Here is a 17,626-nt window from a genome sequence, read left to right on the forward strand (position 1 = left end):
TGGGCCCTGCTGTGGACGATCGGCAACTGAGTGAAAGACTCACTCATCAGCGATCATCCATTTGCTTTTAACATTGGATCTTCTCCCCTGTCTGCGTGGATTTCCTCCGGGTGCTCTGGTTTCCTCCCACATGTCAGAGACCGTACGGTTAGGGTGAGGGTTGGAGACGTGGGCATGCGATGTTGGTGCCAGGAGTGTGGGCTGCCCCCAGCACAATCCCCCGACGCGAGGCAACACCTTTCGTTGTATATGTCGATATAGACGTGACAAACAAATATAACCTTTTTAAAAGAAATGTGCTGGTCTCCCAACGCAAGGAGCTGTCTGTAAGAGAAAGTTGCCGAATGGCACACTCCAGGCAGGAGTACGAGCTGAGCAACACACTGACATACTGAGCAAAGGCTCTGTGGGTTCCAGTGTCTGGCCATGGTCTGACACAGCGTCCGGCCACGGACTGTCCCAGCGTCCGGCCACGGGCTGACCCAGCGTCCGGCCACGGGCTGTCCCAGCGTCCGGCCACGGACAGACCCAACGTCTGGCTACGGACTGTCCCAGCGTCTGGCCATTACTAGACCCTGAGGAATAAAAGGCTCTCAGATGCTTCACGGGTGCATTGATCTAGGAGAAAATAGAAGAGGCCTTGATGCATTGTGTAGAGATGAGTTGACTGGATGATATAATGAATGTGGAGAGAGATGGCTCCCAACTGTATTCACTGCACGCATTGCAAATAAAATATATTTTAAGAGGTAAAAACAGTTGCTTGATTGCATCAGCTGTGACACAGCTGAGGATCTCCCAAGGCCACTGCAGAGGGTATTGAGAAATGAGCTCTGCTTCGATCACACAGCTTCCAGAATATCAAATGCAGAATATCAAACTTCAGCCCATAGTTCATACCAACTTACTTACACTAGTATGTAGAACATGACACCACAGTACAGGCCTTTGGCCCACTGTGTTGTGCTGACCTCTTATTGCAGCTTTACAGAACTCTGGTTAGGCCATATCTGGAGTATTCTGGTTGCCCCAATATAGGAAGGATGTTGAGGCTTTGGAGAGGGTGCAGAAGAGGTTTACCAGGACCAGGACTGGTTTAGAGGGCAAGTGCTATCACCAGAGATTGAATTAATTTGGGTTGCTTTCTCTGGAGCGTCAGAGGCTGAGGAGAGATCTGATAGCAGGAGGAGAGGTAGCAGTGCGCCACGCGTGCGCAGCCCTCCGGTGCAAATGATATCGTATCCGTTAAATAGGGGCCGTGGACAATTCTGATTTGATGGAGACAGACGTGAAAGCACAGAGGAACATCTGGAGAAAATTCTGAAACGCAAGTTTGCTGCTGTTGTTACTACGCGATCGAGAATCTTCCAGAGGGAAGGCCTCAAAATCCCTGACTTTGCCTGCTGTTGGCGACCGAGATTGAGGTCAAATCGTTCAGATAGAGATGGCGCTTGGTACTCGGTGTCGGAGAGCTGATCGGAGACTTGAAGTTTTTGGACAACTCAGAGTCGGGACTGTGGTCGGTATGGCAGGGAGAGTTTTTCTTCCTTCTCCCGTCTGCGTGAGATGTGGGACATTTGAGAGACTTTGAACTTTTACTGTGCTCATGGACTTCTTCATCATGTTATGGTATTGTTGCACTGTTGTAACTATATGTTATAATTATGTGGTTTTGTTAGTTTTTTCAGTCTGGGTCTGTCCTGTGTTTTGGGATATCACACCAGAGGAAATATTGCATCATTTCTTAATGCATGCATTACTAAATGACAATAAAAGAGGACTATGTGTCTTCATAATCATAGAAGTTATAAGATTATGAGAGACATAGACAGTGTGGACAGGGAGGATCTGTCTCCCAGGGTTGAAGTGTCTAATACCAGAGGGTATGCATTGAAAGTGAGAGAGGACAGGTTCAAAGGGGATAGAAACATAGCAGCATAGAAAACCTACAGCACAATTCAGGCCCTGCAGCCCACAATGCTGTGCCGAACATGTACTTACTTTAGAAATTACCTAGGGTTACCCTTAGCCCTCTATTTTTCCAAGCTTACTTACCAAGCAGTGAAGTAAGACTCACTGGTCAATGATTTCCTGGGCTATCTCTACTCCTTTTCTTGAATAATGGAACAACATCTGCAACCCTCCAATCCTCCAGAACTTCTCCTGTCCCCATTGATGATGCAAAGATCATCGCCCGAGGCTCAGCAATCTATTCCCTCGCCTCCCACAGTAGCCTGGGGTATATCTCATCCTGTCGCAGTGACTTATCCAACTTGATGCTTTCCAAAAGCTCCAGCACATCCTCGTCCTTAATATCTACATGCTCAAGCTTTTCAGTCCACTGCAAGTCCCTTTCCGCAGTGAATACTGAAGTATTTATTAAGAACCTCTGCTATCTCCTCCAGTTCCATTCACACATTCCCACTGTCACACTGATTGATCCTATTCTCTCACACCTTATCCTCTTGCTCTTCACAAACTTGTAGAATGCCTTGGGGTTTTCCTTAATCCTGCTCACCAAGGCCTTCTCACGGCCCCTTCTGGCTCTCTGAATTTTTTTCTTAAGCTCCTTCCTGCTAGCCTTATAATCTTCTAGATCTTTATCATTACCTAGTTTTTTGAACTTTTCATAAGTTGTTCTTTTCTTCTTGACTAGATTTTGAACTGCCTTTGTACACCACAGTTCCTGTACCCTACCATCATTTCCATGTCTCATTGGAACGTACCTATACAGAACATCCCCTGAACATTTGCCACATTTCCCTGAGAACATCCATTCCCAATTTATGCTTCCAAGTTCCTGCCTGATAGCCTTATATTTCCCCTTACTCCAATTAAAGGCTTTCCTAGTTTTCTGTTCCTATCTCTCTCCAATGCTATGGTAAAGGAGATAGAATTATGATCACTATCTCCAAAATAATCTCCCACTGAGAGACCTGACACCTGACCAGGTTCATTTCCCAATACCAGATCAAGTACAGCCTCTCCTCTTGTGGGTTTATCTACATACGATGTCAGGAAGCATTCCTGAACACACCTAACAAACTCCACCCTATCTAAACCCCTCACTCTAGGGAGATGCCAATCAATATTGGGGGAATTAAAATCCCCCATCATGACAACCCCGTTATTACTACATCATTCCAGAATCTGTCTCCCTATCTGCTCCTCGATGTCCCTGTTACTTTTGGGTGGTCAATAAAAAACACCCCGTAGAGTTATTGACCTCTTGCTGTTTCTAACCTCCATCCACAGAGATTCAGCAGACAATCCCTGCATGACGTCCACTTTTTCTGCAGCCATGACACTATCTCTGATCAACAGTGCCACGCCCCCACCTCTTTTGCCTCTCTCCCTGTCCTTTCTGAAACATCTAAATCCTGGCACTCAAAGTAACTATTCCTGTCCCTGCACCACCCAAGTCTCTGTAATGGCCACAACATCATAGCTCCAAGTACTGATCCATGCTCTAAGCTCATTCACTTTGTTCATGATACTCCTTGTATTAAAATAGACACATCTCAAGCCATCAGTCTGAGCGCGTCCCTTCTCTATCACCTGCCTATCCTCCCTCTCACACTGTCTCCAAGCTTTCTCTATTTGTGAGTAAACTACCCCTTTGTCCGTCACTTCAGTTCAGTTCCCACCCCACAGCAATTCTAGTTTAAACTCTCCCCAGTAGCCTTAGCAAACTAGGATATTGGTTCGTCTCGGATTCAGTGCAACCTGTCCTTTTTGTACAGGTCACTCCTGACCCAAAAGAAGTCCCAATGATCCGGAAATCTGAATCCCTGCCCCCTGCTCCAATCCCTCAGCCACGCATTTATCCTCCACCTCATTCTATTCCTATTCTCACTGTCACGTGGCACAGGCAGTAATCCCGAGATTACTACCTTTGAAGTCCTGCTTCTCAACTTCCTTCCGAACTCCCTGCAGTCTGTTTTCAGGACCTCCTCCCTTTTCCTACCTATGTCATTGGTACCAATATATACCATTACCTCTGGCTGTTCTCCTTCCCACTTCAGGATACCGAGGATGCAATCAGAAACATCCCGGACCCTGGCACCTGGGAGGCAAACTACCATCCGTGTTTCTTTCCTGTGTCCACAGGATCTCCTGTCTGACCCCCTAACTATAGAGTTCCCTATCACTGCTGCCATCCTCTTTCTTTCCCTACCCTTCTGAGCCACAGCGCCAGACTCTGTGCCAGAGGCACGTCCACTGTTGCTTCCCCCAGGTAGGCCGCCCCCCCACCCCCAACAGTACTCAGACAGGAGTACTTATTGTTAAGAGGGACTCTCTAGTGAGGGGTAAGTTTTTTTACTCAGATAGTGGTGGATGCCTGTAATGCACTGCCTGGTATGGTGGTAGAGGCAACTATATTAGAGGCTTTTAAGAGACATTCAGATAGGCACATGAGGAAGATGGAGGGATATGGACATTGTGCAGGTAGGAGGGATTGGTGTTTGGGTATAATTGAATTGCTTTTTAGCCAGTCGGGCACAACATTGTGGGCCGAATGGCCTGTTCCTGAGCTGTATCATTCTATGTATTCGAAGTTCAATCCCTCCTAAATAACTCTCCAGTTTTCAATCATCTGTGTGACTATCTAAGAGTTTCTTAAATGTCCCTAATGTATCTGCCTCTCCCGCCACGCCTGACGTGACATTCCAAACACACATCACTCTCAGAATCAGGTGTAATATCACCAGCATAAGTCAGGAAATTTGTTGTAAAGAACTTGCTTCTGACATTCTCCTCTAAAGTTTCCTCCAATCAGTATGGCCCTTGTATTAGCCATTCCTTGCTGGGAAAACGTCTCAGACTGACCACTCGATCTATGCCTCTTAACACTTTGTACACCTCTATCATCACCTCTCATCCTCCTTTGCCCCAAAGAGAACAGCCCAAGCTCACTCAGTCTACAGGATCTAATTCAGGCGTAATTACAAGCCTGACCAAACTAGTCCCTTCCATTTCCATAATCTCTATATCCCCCTTTCTCTATACATTCATCTGCTTATTTAATTGCCTCTTAAACACCTCTCGTGTATCTGCCTCCACCAGCACACCTGGCAATGCCTTCCAGCACTCACCACTCTATGTAAAATAAAGTTGCCTCACACATCTCTGAACCTACCCCCTCTCACCTTAAATATAAACCCTCAAGTATTAGACATTACGACCCTCGGAAACACACACTCTGGGTCTGTCGTAATCTTATAAGCCTCTATCTTCAGGTCTTCTCTCAGCCTCTGCCCCTCCAGATAAAACAACCCAAGTTTATTTATAAACACAAGAGATCCTCAGATGCTAATAATCATGAGAGACGCACACAAAGGGTCTCGGCCTGAAACGTTGACTGGTCATTTCCCTCCGCAGATGCTGCCTGACCTACTGAGTTCCTCCAGTACTTTGTGGGTACCACACGTTTGTCCAGACTCCCAACAACTTTTGATCTATTTCAGATTTCCAGCACCTGGATTTCTTACTTTGCTCTGCTAGAATTGGAGTCAGACAGCACAGAAACAGGCCCTTCAGTCCATCGAGTCCATGCTTCACTAATCCCAACACTCCTTATATGTTAACCCTTACATCATTGGGATCATTCTTGAGAACCTCCACTAGACCCTCTCCGAGCCAGCACATCTGTCCTTGGACAGGGGCTCAGAACTGCTCACAATATTCAACATGCTACCTGACCAAAGCCCTGTTTCTGGGTTCTTGTGTGCACTCACTCATCATTCTGTTTAACAGTTTGCACACACTTGCTCACTTCTACTGAGTGAGACACACACACACACAGTTTGATTCGGATGCCTCTGGACACTGAGAGGCTGGGAACTGAGGAGCAGCCTCTCAAATGCTTCATGGGCGTACTGATTAAATCAGAAACGGGAAATGCATAAGTTCATTGATTAGATGGTCCGGGAACGAAGAGACAGATGTTCACCAATTGCATTTACTGGGTATCATGAATAAAATATAATTATGAAATAGTGAAAAGACAGGAGGAGACGCACTTTGAGACAGGTCGTCAACGTCACAGAGCATCACAGGATACATGCCCGTTGTGACCACCCAGCCAACTCAATTTCCTGTAATCGGCCCATACCCCTCCAGTCCCTCCGTCTACCTGTCCAAGTGTTTCTGCAGTGGTACGATTCTCCCTGACTCAGTCACCTCCTCTGGCAGCTCGTCCTGGACCTGTGGGTTGGTAGGTGAATTAACCGCTGTAAATTGCCCCTGGGAGAGTGAGAGTGAGAGTGTGTGAGCGGTGGGGAAATCAAAAGGGCAGGCAACAGAGAGCAGGTTACAGGGAACTAGAAATGGGATGCTTCTATCTGTTTTCTCACGGTCGACATTGGGAGCAGCTCGTTCAGCCCAGCGAGTCGATGCCTGGTCTCTGAGAAACCCTATCAATCACATTGTTTGGTCCCGGTAACCTGCTCTCCTTTGTATGCCCCTTTGATCTCCCCACCACCCACCCACCCACCCAGGGACAATTTACAGGCACCTGCCAACCCACACATCCAGGATGTGGGATGAAACCGGAGACGATTCCACCCACAGGCAGCGCCGGAGGTCAGGATCGAACCCGGGTCTCCGTGTCCACCTGCTGTACCACTTTAACCCTGAGGTCAGCAAGACCTTCAGCCAACAAAGTCCATTCCATCCGCTCACCACTCATTTACACTAATCCTACGTGAATCCATTCTTCTATCCTCCCCATCAACTCACAGTGTTGCTACCCACTTTGCCGTTGTGTGGCATTTACCATAAGATATAGGAGCAGAATTAGGCCATTTGGCCCATCAGGTCTGCTCCACCATCTCATTGTAGCTGATTCATTTCCCTCTCAGCCCCAATCTCCTGCCTTCCGCCCATATCCCTTCATGCCCTGTCCAGTCAAAAACCTATCAACCTCTGCCTTAAAAATACATAAAGACTTGGCCTCCACAGCAACATATTCCACACCTTTTAGCCATTCTCTGGCTAAAGAGATTCCTTCTCATTCATTCTAAATGGATGTCCCTCTATTCCAAGGCAGTGCCCTCTGGTCCTAGCCTCCCCCACTATAGGAAACATCCTCTCCACATCGGCTCTATCTTGACTGTTCAACACTTGATAGGTTTCAACGAGTTTCCCCCTCATTCGTCTGAGTTCCAGTGAGTACAGGCCCAGATCCATCAACTGGCCCTCGTTTGGTGACCCTTTCATTCCCGGACTCATTCTCGCGACCCCCTTGTGAACCCTCTCCAACGTCGGCACATACTTTCTTAGGTCAGAAACTGGCGGCTCATCGAGATAGGGGGCAGGAGCAGCCCCTCTGCCCTGCAGAGCCACCACAGATTCCACCACCCCACACACATCAGGGTTACTTCACAGCGGCAAGCTAACCCACTGACCGAGGAAACCAGAGCAGACGGTTTAAAGATTAAAGATTAGATCACTGTTATTTATCACAGGTATCTTGAAATAGTGAAACATGCATCCTTCCGGTAAAAAAATTTCCCCACCCCTCTTCCTCTATTCCCCACTCTGATCTTTTACCTCTTCTCACCTGCCTATTACTTCCCCCTGGGTCCCCTCCTCCTTCCCTTTCTCCCATGGTCCACTCTCCTCTCCTATCAGCTTAATTCTCCTCTGGCCCTTTGACCTTTCCCACCTACCTATCACCATCAGCTGGCCTCCTTCCCCTCCCCCAACCCTTCTATTCTGTCGCCTCCCCCTCCCTTTTCATTCCCAAACTGCTTATTCATTTCTGTGGATGCTGTCTGACCTGCAGAGTCCCTGCAGCAATTTTGTGTGTGTTGCTTTGGATTTCCCAGCATCTGCAGACTTCCTGTGTTGGCGAAGTGCATCATTTGCATCAATGGCCAACACAATCCAAACGTGTGGTGGGGGCAGCCCGCAGGGGTCACTGTCAATGTGGCATGCCCACAACTTGCCAACCGCACCTCGTACATCTTCAGAATTGTGGGGGGAACCCATGCTGTCACAGGGAGAACATCCAGACTCCTGACAGCAGGAAATGAACCCGTGTCATTGGCACTGTAGTGCGTTACACTCACCGCTACACTAGAGGGGGAAGAGTTAACAGGGACCTTTTTTTAATTTTTGCACGTAGGGTGGTGGGTAGGTGGTACGAGCTGCCTGAGGAGTATTTCCCACCATTGAGAACATCTGCCATAAACGCTGCCTGGGCAGGGCGAAAAGCATTATCAGGGATGCATCTCACCCTAAGCATGGACTTTTTACTCTTCTCCATTCCAGTAGGCACTACAGGAGCTTCCTCTCCCTCACTAGCAGGAACAGGAAGAGCTTCTTCCCTCAGGCTGTGACCCTGCTGAACCTCACATCACAGCGCTAAGCAGTATTGCACCCGTATTGTACTGTCTCAGTACTTTTATATTTGTGTGCTGTAGCACTTTTTTTATTCGCAGTTATTTTGTAAATAACACTATTCTTTGCATTTCTGGTTAGATGCTAACTGCATTTGTATCTGTACTTGGCACAATGACAATAAAGTTGAATCTAATCTAATTTAAAAGGCGGGTGTTCAGCTACATGGATAAAAAGGGGTTGAGAGGGATACAGGCCAAATTTGGAAGGTCATGGGCCATGTTGTGGCTTTCCTTCTGATTCAGACAAATGAGCAAAGTTAACTACCCGACCCGTAGGGCTCCAGGATGTGGGAGGGAACTGGGTCATCTGGGGGAAACCCACGCAGTCACAGGGAGAACGTGCAAACTCCACATGGAGACCGCGCTGGCAGCTCGGGTCGGACCCGGGTCTCTGGCTCGGCAAGACAGAAGCTCTGTCTGCTGACCCACCACCCTGCCACACACTCGGAACCCGCCCAGGAGGGTTTCAAAGTGGAACTCCCTGCGGGTGGGGGAAGTATGACCCTGTGCTTTGGAGAGTCCTCGCTCCAGATGGAGTACTCTGGGGTGAAACAGCTGCTGCCATCACACCTGGGGTGCTGCTCCCAGACCTCAGCAACTCTGCCTCAGTACCTTCGGGTCTGGATCACCCATAAGACCGGACATTGGAGCAGAACTAGGCCGCTGGGTCTGTCAGGCCTGCTCCACCATTATCCCTGATTTATTATCCCTCTCAACTCCATTCTCCTGCCCCTTGACACCCTGATTAATCAAGAACCTATCAACCTCCGTTTTAAAGAATACCCAACGACCTGGCCTCCACAGCCGCCCGTGGTGATGGATTCCACCGATTCACCGCCCTCTCGCCGAAGAAGTCCCACCACATCAGCCACTTAGCCAGCCTCCACGAGGAGGAGAGTCAGGACATTCGGCCCGTGGAACCCGATCTACATGGACACATCTGACATTTTATCTCTATGGCACGTTACCGCGCCGGCCACACGCCTCTCAGAAAGCCAGGCTTCCCCACTTCAAAGCAATGGTGCCAACATTGAGGTCCACTTAAAACCCGAGTGTAGTTGTAAACCGGGCGGAGATGCACAGGGTGACGGATGATTCAGTAATTACAATTCTGCCTCAAATCCATCAAAGCCACCAGACCCCCGCAACAGATTCCAGTCACTGACTCACTCTCACCATTGCGGCGACCACAGCATTTTGATCAGATCCCAGCCAGCAATTCACTCGCTGAAATCTAACAGTGAAGTGTGATTTTAGGGAATATCACAATTATACTCCAATCCAAGTTTTTTCAATATTCATTCCCCCGAGCCCCTGGATTCGATCACAGCCTGTATGTTCAGTCCTTAACTGTATATTCAGTCCCAACCTGTATATTCAGTCCCAGGGATCTGAGATTCTGCAGACAAACCCCCTGAATCCCTGGATTAGATCCAAATCTGTAACTCACTCCCGGGGATCTGATATTCTACACATAAACCTCCTGAACCCTTGGATTAGATCTCAGTCTGTAATTTACTCCCCGGGATATGAGATTCCAATCCCCTAATCCCTGGACTGGCTTCAAGTCTGTAACTCACTCCCGGGGATCTGAGATTCTGGACATAAACCCCCTGAACCGCCGGATTAGATCCCAGCCACTCCCAGGGATCTGAGATTAGATCCCAGTCTGTAATTCACTCCCGGGGATCCTGGATTCGATACGAGCCAGTAACTCACCCCCCCCAGCCTGTCATCCTGTGCGTGTACCGGTCCGTGACGATCTAACAGACGCCCTGATGTTTTATTTTGCCTTTCTCCCCGGTCGGGTATTCGAATCTCTCAGCAACAAACCCCCAGCGACATGTGTTAGCCGGCTTGATAACATTTATATAAAATACACGCTGAGTTAGTGCTGAAGCGGCCAAGGCAGCCCAGTGGTGGGGGTTATTGTGTGAATAATTCTGGAGAGTTCGGACCCAGGTCAGGGTGATAAGAACTCGCTCAGAAACCACTTGAGAGTTTTTTTTAAACAAAACATTTAATTCTCCGCCTGTTTTCTAACCTTTTACACCGGCGCTCCGAGGGTTAACCGCGGAAAGGTGTGAATCTCTAAAGATGAGGAAAATATGAACGAACCTGCAAAAAAAAAATCCGGAGCAAGAACAATCCGCCCCTTGTCTCCATCCTTCATTACACACGGCTGCCGGCTGCCGGCTCCCGGTGCACACACACACACACACGCACGCACACACACACACACACACTCACTCACACACACTCACTCACACTCACACAGACACACACACACACTCACTCACACAGACACACACACACACAGACACAGACACACACACACACACACTCACACAGACACACACACACACTCACACACACACACTCACACTCACACACACTCACTCACACTCACACACACACACGCACACACACTCACACTCACACACACACAACACGCTAGGCTGCTTCCTAACCCGCCCAGAACGCGGCGAGTATAAACATCGCTCGAAATCTCTATGGAGAACACCATTACTCTGTAAAACACATATACGGGGGGTGGGGGGCGGGAATAGTTGCAGGCAGTCAGCTTGTGCACAGAACGGATTTCTGCTTTGCAAAGTATAAAATTCAAGACAAAATGATAAATGGGAGCGGGGACTGGGCGGGTGTCGTCAGTACTCACCGGGGTTGGTCGGCGGTATCCTGTCGCTTGCCGCGGCGTTGATGGGCCAGGCTCCTTCCTGACAGCGAGGAGGCCGGTTCGAACAGCACCGGGGGTCAATGGAATTGGGAAGGGGACTTACGGGGAGGGGTGGTGGGAGAGAAGGATGGATGAGATGCGAATGAATCCGATGTTCTCCCCCTCCCTTGTCGGATGGTTGCGGAGTCCACGATCCGAGGACAGGCGGTCCTCCTGTGAGATTTCACAGCGGGAGGGAGGTAGAAGCGAGCAGGTCCCCCTCTGAAGTCGGGGTGCGAAGAGGGCGAGAGTCCGGGACGGCAGCCTTCAATTCTCACATTCCCGGCGTAAAGCATCCGATTCAACGATAACCCTCTCTCCGTACCCGCCCCAAAACACACACACGCCAAAATAAAAATCCCGGAATCTTTCACACACCCCGCTTTGGTTTTGACAGCTGGGTCCCCCTCGGTTTGGGGGTGGGGGGTGGGGAGTGTGTCGAGATTGTCAAGGAGGGTAGAAAGGAGAGCGGGTCAGTTTTAGGAACCGTCCTGTCAGTCTCAGCCAGCCGTGGGGTGGGCGTTTCTGAAGGAAATGTCTCCCTTCCCTCCCGCACCTCTGCTGTTATGTTTAATAATATATAAACATAAAGTCTATATATTATCCCTCGCTACTGCCGGATTTAAAATTCACTGGCCGATACTATCAGACGGGGTACCCGGCTTCTCCAACCAACTGTTCATACTTCTGCCGGGAGGAGAAGTGATATTTTTCTTTTTTTTTTCGCTTCTCCCTCCCTCTCCCTCTCTCTTCCCTCACTCCTTCTTTCGTTCTCTCTTTCCCTTCCCTCCTTCCTTCTCTTCCCCTCTTTCCACACACCCCTCTCTCCCTCTCCGCTCCCGCCCGCTCTCGGAGCCCGCAAATGAACGCAGAGCCGCCAGATCTTAATTGCTTGCAGGAGAAATCTCCGCTCGACGTGTACACCTGGATTCCGCAATTGTTCGTTCGGTGGAAGGTGCCGGATGAGCGCGTCTCTAATCCTCTTTGCGGAGATAAATCCAAAATTTGCCTCCTCGGTTGCAATAGGTCATCCCCGAATCCGTTCTCCCTTTTAAAATTAATTTCACATTAAAAAGCTGACTGGCTTGATTTTGTTTCAGAGCTGGGTATTTATGATGGATTGATCGAGGTTGTGAGGTGTTTCACTGGGCCAGGCAAGTGGGAAAGAGTCAATCAATCAAATGCATGGCCCCTGCGCTGTCGGGTCCTAGCGCTCTCCAGGTTACACCCCGCGGGTCGCTAATCATGCTATTTGTACTTCGACTGTCTACATCAATCGCCGCCGGGTCCTAGTGCTCACCTTGTTATGCCGACTGTGCTGATGGTTCACCGTTTAGCACCCTTCACTCCCGTCGCTCACGTTGTTTTTTTCGCGTGGCTAATGGTGATATCAGCCTTTTAGCGATTGACATTAGCCGGGTTTTAGCGCTCACCAGCTTTGATCTTTTTGCTTGGCTCAAATTCAGGCAGAAAGGGTTCGTTTAATTTTGCATCCTGCTCGCCACAGAGTGGGACCAAAGGGCTTGTTGCTGTAAAGCTCTATGTTCTATGTGCACTCTTTTCATTAGCAACCTCTAGGTCCTAGTGCCGGTCGCACTTCGTCCTTCCACCTTTTCGTGTAGGTTGAGCCGCCTTTGTTCCCAGCGCTGTGCGTGATTTTTAAAAAAAACACAAAATTAGCCCAGATAAAACGCTCTGGAAATGTCCCGAGAGAGACACTGAACGGCAAAGAAAACGGCATGACAGAGACGGGGAGATTGGGAATGTACTTGGTAAGGTAAACTAGGGACAGGACGGGCCGGAATGATAGAGAGACAGAGATGTTTAAATTATTCATTCATGCCTCCGAGAAGGTGGCGGCGAGCTGCCTTCTTCCGCCATTGCCGTCCTTCTGGTGAATGGATTCGGGCTGTGCTTGAAATTAAGAGAGGTTTCAGGATTCGGGACCCGATGACAAGGAGGGTGTATTTCCAAATCAGGATGGGTGGAAGAGGTTGCGAGCGAGGAGGTCCTGCTGGAGTTGACCTAGACGAGTAAGTGCAGACTGTGTTGTGGATGCCACACACTACGCGCACTGTCGCTCGAGGTGGAGGGGGCGATTGCTGAGGGCAGTTGACAGGATGCCAACCAAGGGGGCTGCTCTGTCCCAGAGGCCTTTCAAGTTTCGCGCTGGAGGTGGTATTGGTGCTGGTGTATTATTGTCAAAACTAGTGAAAAACCTGTTCACGCAGATCATTATGTGGTGGATTGAGGTAGTAGAAGATAAATCAATAACTGTGCAGATTAGAGAGAGAGTGCAGTGCAGGCAGAAAATAAGGTGCGCGTTCGTAACGAGCTAGACCGTGAGGTCAAGAGTCCAACTTCTCCTACTCGGGAACCGTTCTTACAACGCCGGGGATAGAAGCTGTCCTTGGTAAGTGCTTATCTTCCACCTGATGGGGGAGGGGAGACAGGAGAGTGTCCGCGGGGGGGGGGGGGTGCAGAGAATAATGAACAGAATTCAGCAACACACACACACAAAATGCAGGAGGAACTCAGCAGGCCAGGCAGCATCGATGGAAAAAAAAGTACAGCATCTGCAGATTCTCCCTTGTTTGTGAACAGAATTCAGAATAATGTTCTTTCTTGCCTTTTTTCTTTCTCTTTTCATGTATTTATTCATTCATCTATCTATCCGTCCCTCTATTCATTTATCTATTTATTGAGATACAGTGCAGAATCTGGCCCTTTGAATCAGCTAGCCAGCCACTTATTTAAACCCGGAGGCAGAGAATATAGATTTAAAAGAATCGAACAAGTATTACAGAAACACTAGAAAACCTGCAGGTGCTGGGAAATCCAAAACAACAGACACAGACACAAAATGCTGGAGGAGCTCAGCAGATCAGGCAGCGTCCACAGAAATGAACGAACATTTGATGTTTTGGGGCCGAGACCCTCCCCCTGGACTGGAGAGGAAGGGGGAAACCAGCAGAACAAGAAGACAGAGGTTAAGGGGAAGGAGATTAGCCAGGTGATAGGTGAAGCCAAGAAAGGCAAAAGGCTGGAGAGGAAGGAATCTAATAGGAGAGGAGAGAGGACCATAGGAGAAAGGGAGGGAGGATGGACCCAGGGGAGGTGATAGGCAGCTGAGAAGAGGTAAGGGGCCAGAGTGGGGAATAGGAGAAGAGGGGTTTGTTTCACCAGAAGAAGAAATGGATAATCATGCCATCAGGTTGGAAGCTGCCCAGACAGATTATAAGGTGCTGCTCCATCACGTTGAGGGTGGCCTCATCGTGACACAAGAGGAGGGCGTGGGCTGACATGTTGGAACGGGAATGGGAGTCGGAGTTAAAATGTTGGGAAGTTCAGTTTTTGGCAGATGGAGTGGAGGTACTGGGCAAAGTTGTTGAATTGGATGTGCAAGGAGCAGATTCTATCGAGTACCACCTTGTTGTAGCATCCAACACCATCTCACTGTTTCTGCTCTCGTCCTGACGGATGGACTGTCCCACCACTCTGGATGGAAAGGGGCTGGAGGGATATGCTCTGGGTGCAGCTACATGCAACTTGGCAGAGCAGGTTAGTACCCACTAGATGAGCCAAAGGTCCTGTTTCTGTGCTGTAGTGCTCTATGACTTCTGACCTGTGTCTTGTGGATGAGGCGAGGCGACGGAAGGCAAGTCACTGACTGCAGGATGAACCAGTGATAGAAAAGATCGAGCTATCCCATCAGAACATTGAGGCCAGCAGGTTAGGGGCAGAGTAACTTGTCCTTTCTGCTCTTGTAATTTATGTGTTTGGTCCAATTAGTGCCTCGTCCTGTGGACCAAAGTCTATCCATCTCTCTCTCTCTCTCCCTCTCCCTCCCTTTCTATCTCTCTCCCCCTCCCTTTTTCTCTCTCTCTCTCTCCCCCCTCCCTTTCTCTCTCTCTCTCTCCCTCCCCCTCCCTTTCTCTCTCTCTCCCCCTCCCTTTCTCTCGCTGTCTCTCTCTTCCCCTCCCTTTCTCTCTCTCTCTCTCTCTCTCTCCCCCTCCCTTTCTCTCTCTCCCCCTCCCTTTCTCTCTCTTTCTCTCTCCCTCAATGGTGAGTGAGAGTTTGCTGCCGATTCTCAAGTTGGAGGAAACTCGAAATAAAGGCAGCACTACAAACAGACTGCAATATTGAAACAGCATCTGTTTGTCTCCCCTCTCACTGCGGAAGGAGTGATATCTGTCTCTCCCTTGTTAGTGAGACAGCCTGAGACAGGTTGAACTGTTGGGATGAACAGTAGGTTTTTGATAGACGGCAGACCATGGTCTGTCTTTGGATGCTGTGCTGTTGTGTGCACGGTGGGTGGTGGGTGGTGGGAGTGCTGATGCTCTGCACTGGAATAAGTGGGGGGAGGGTTGATGTTGCTTGCTACTGCTCATGCATGGGAGGGGCTGGAGGCTTTAGGGTTCTTACGTTTTTTATATCATTCACTCTGTGGGGTTGTTCTTCTGCTTTGTGGATGTCTGCAAAGAGTAAGAATTTCAGGTTGTATACCGCCTGCATTCTCTGATGTTAATTTGAACCACGGAACCATTCTCATTACTGATTGGGGATTCATCAATTCAAAGTCAAGGGTAGAGGTATCTTCCAACACACACAAAATGCTGGAGGAACTCAGCTGGTCAGGCAGCATCTATGGAGGAGAATGAACAGCCGATGTTTTGGTCTGAGACCCTTCATCAGGACTGGAAAGGAAGGGGGCAGAAGCCAGAGTAAGAAGGTGGGGGGGTGGGGGAGATGGAGCACCAACTGGCAGGTGATAGGTGAAACCAGGTGAGAAGGAAGGTGGGTGGGTGGGGAATGAAGGTAGAAGCTGGGAGGTGCAAGGGGGAAGCGGTAAGGGGTTGAGGAGAAAAGGAATCTGATAGGAGAGGAGAGCGGACCATGGGAGAAAGGGAAGGAGGGGAGGCACCAAGGGGAAGGTGTCAGTCAGGGAGGAGAAAAGAATGGGTGAGGGGGGAACCAGAATGGGGAATGGAACAGGGAGAATGGCACATGGCAATATGCTGCTACTTCTTGGTGTGAATCTGTCCGCGCGGGGCCATGGACAGCCTCCTGACATGCAAATGGAGCTCGAAGGGAAAGGATGTAATTCAGAGAGACTGGGAGGGTGTCCGTGAAGGGTTAGGGAGAGGGAATGAGCCGGAAAGATAAGGAGAGAGAGGGGAAGGGAGGAGAATCAGCGATGGAGGGGAAAAGAACAGAGAAAAGGGGAGAAAGGAGGGAATGGAGAAAGGAACAGCATTATTGTGTTGCTTGGATTTCCAGCATCTGCAGAATTTCTCTTGTTACAGAAAGGGACTGATGGAGAGAATGAGAGAAGTAATGGGGGGGAAGAGAGATTCGGGAAGAAAGTGAGACTCGAAGATGAGGGAGAGGATAAAGATGAGAGCTGGAGGAGATGAGTAAAAACGTGAGAGGTGGAGGGAAAGGGAATGGCAGAGAGAGGGGAGGGAGGAAGGTTGAGGGGGAAGGAGTGTCAGAGAGGGAGAGGTAGTGAGACAGAGTGGGAGGAAGAGGTGAATAGAGAGAAGGGTTAGAAGGAGAGGAAGAATGACAGAGGGAGGGGAATGGAGGGAGAGGGGAGTATGGAATGAGAGGATGAGGGGTAGAGAATGAGAGGGAGTGGTAAAGGGGAGAGGGGTTATCAGAGGTATAGAGGGAAGGAGCAAAATTGGAAATACCGAAAGAGAAACACAGTAACAGGGAAAGCTTTGTGTTGGCCCAAAGCATCCAGAAGGATGGGAGACGGTGCCAAGCGCAGCTGCCATTGGGCAAAGATACGTCGGTGTGGCGGGGCAGCAGCTGGTGGAGGCTGGATCCGATTGGATGGGATTGTGTTACAGGCAGGGAGTGATCCATAATGGCATGAAGAGGTTGAAAGGACTGATGTGCACTCAGTGGCCATTATAACAGGTACCTCCTGTTCCTAATGAAGTAGGCACTGAGTATACAGTATGTTTGTGGTCTTCTGTTGTTGTGCCCCCCCCCCTTAGGTTCCAACATGTAAGTTCAGAGATGCTCTTCTGCCCACCACTCTTGCAACACGTGGTTATTTGCGTTACACTCACTTTCTTGTCAGCTTCAGCCAGTCTGGTCATTCTCCTCTGTCCTCTCTCATTAACAGGGCAATTCCACCCACAGAACCCTCACTCACTGGATGCCTTTTCATCTCTCACACCATTCTCCGTAAACTCTAGAGACTGTTGTGCATGACAATTCCAGGAGATCAGCAGTCTTTGAGATACTCAAACCACCCCGTCTGGCACCACAATCATTCCGGGGTCAAAGTGACTGAGATCACATTTCTTCCCCATTCTGATATTTGGTCTCAACAGCAACTGAACCTCTTGACCATGTCTGGATGCTTTTATGCATCAAGTTGCTGCCACATGATTGGCAGATTAGATATTTTGCACAAATGAGCAGGTGTACAGGTGCACCTAATACAGTGGTAACAATTCTGTGG

The 17,626-nt window shown here is 49.2% G+C and overlaps 1 protein-coding gene across 1 annotated transcript in view; it reads right to left on the reverse strand.

Annotated features, from left to right (window-relative positions):
- gabbr1b (gamma-aminobutyric acid (GABA) B receptor, 1b) overlaps nucleotides 1-12,356 on the reverse strand; it is a 282,459-nt gene extending 270,103 nt beyond the window's left edge. The window contains exon 1 of the mRNA XM_063048134.1: nucleotides 11,089-12,356. The gene's annotated coding sequence lies outside the window, so the exon portion shown is untranslated. The remainder of the gene's footprint in view (nucleotides 1-11,088) is intronic.
- Nucleotides 12,357-17,626: the final 5,270 nt, after the last annotated feature.

This window comes from Mobula hypostoma, chromosome 5 (assembly GCF_963921235.1).
Source record: "Mobula hypostoma chromosome 5, sMobHyp1.1, whole genome shotgun sequence".
NCBI lineage: Eukaryota > Metazoa > Chordata > Chondrichthyes > Myliobatiformes > Myliobatidae > Mobula > Mobula hypostoma.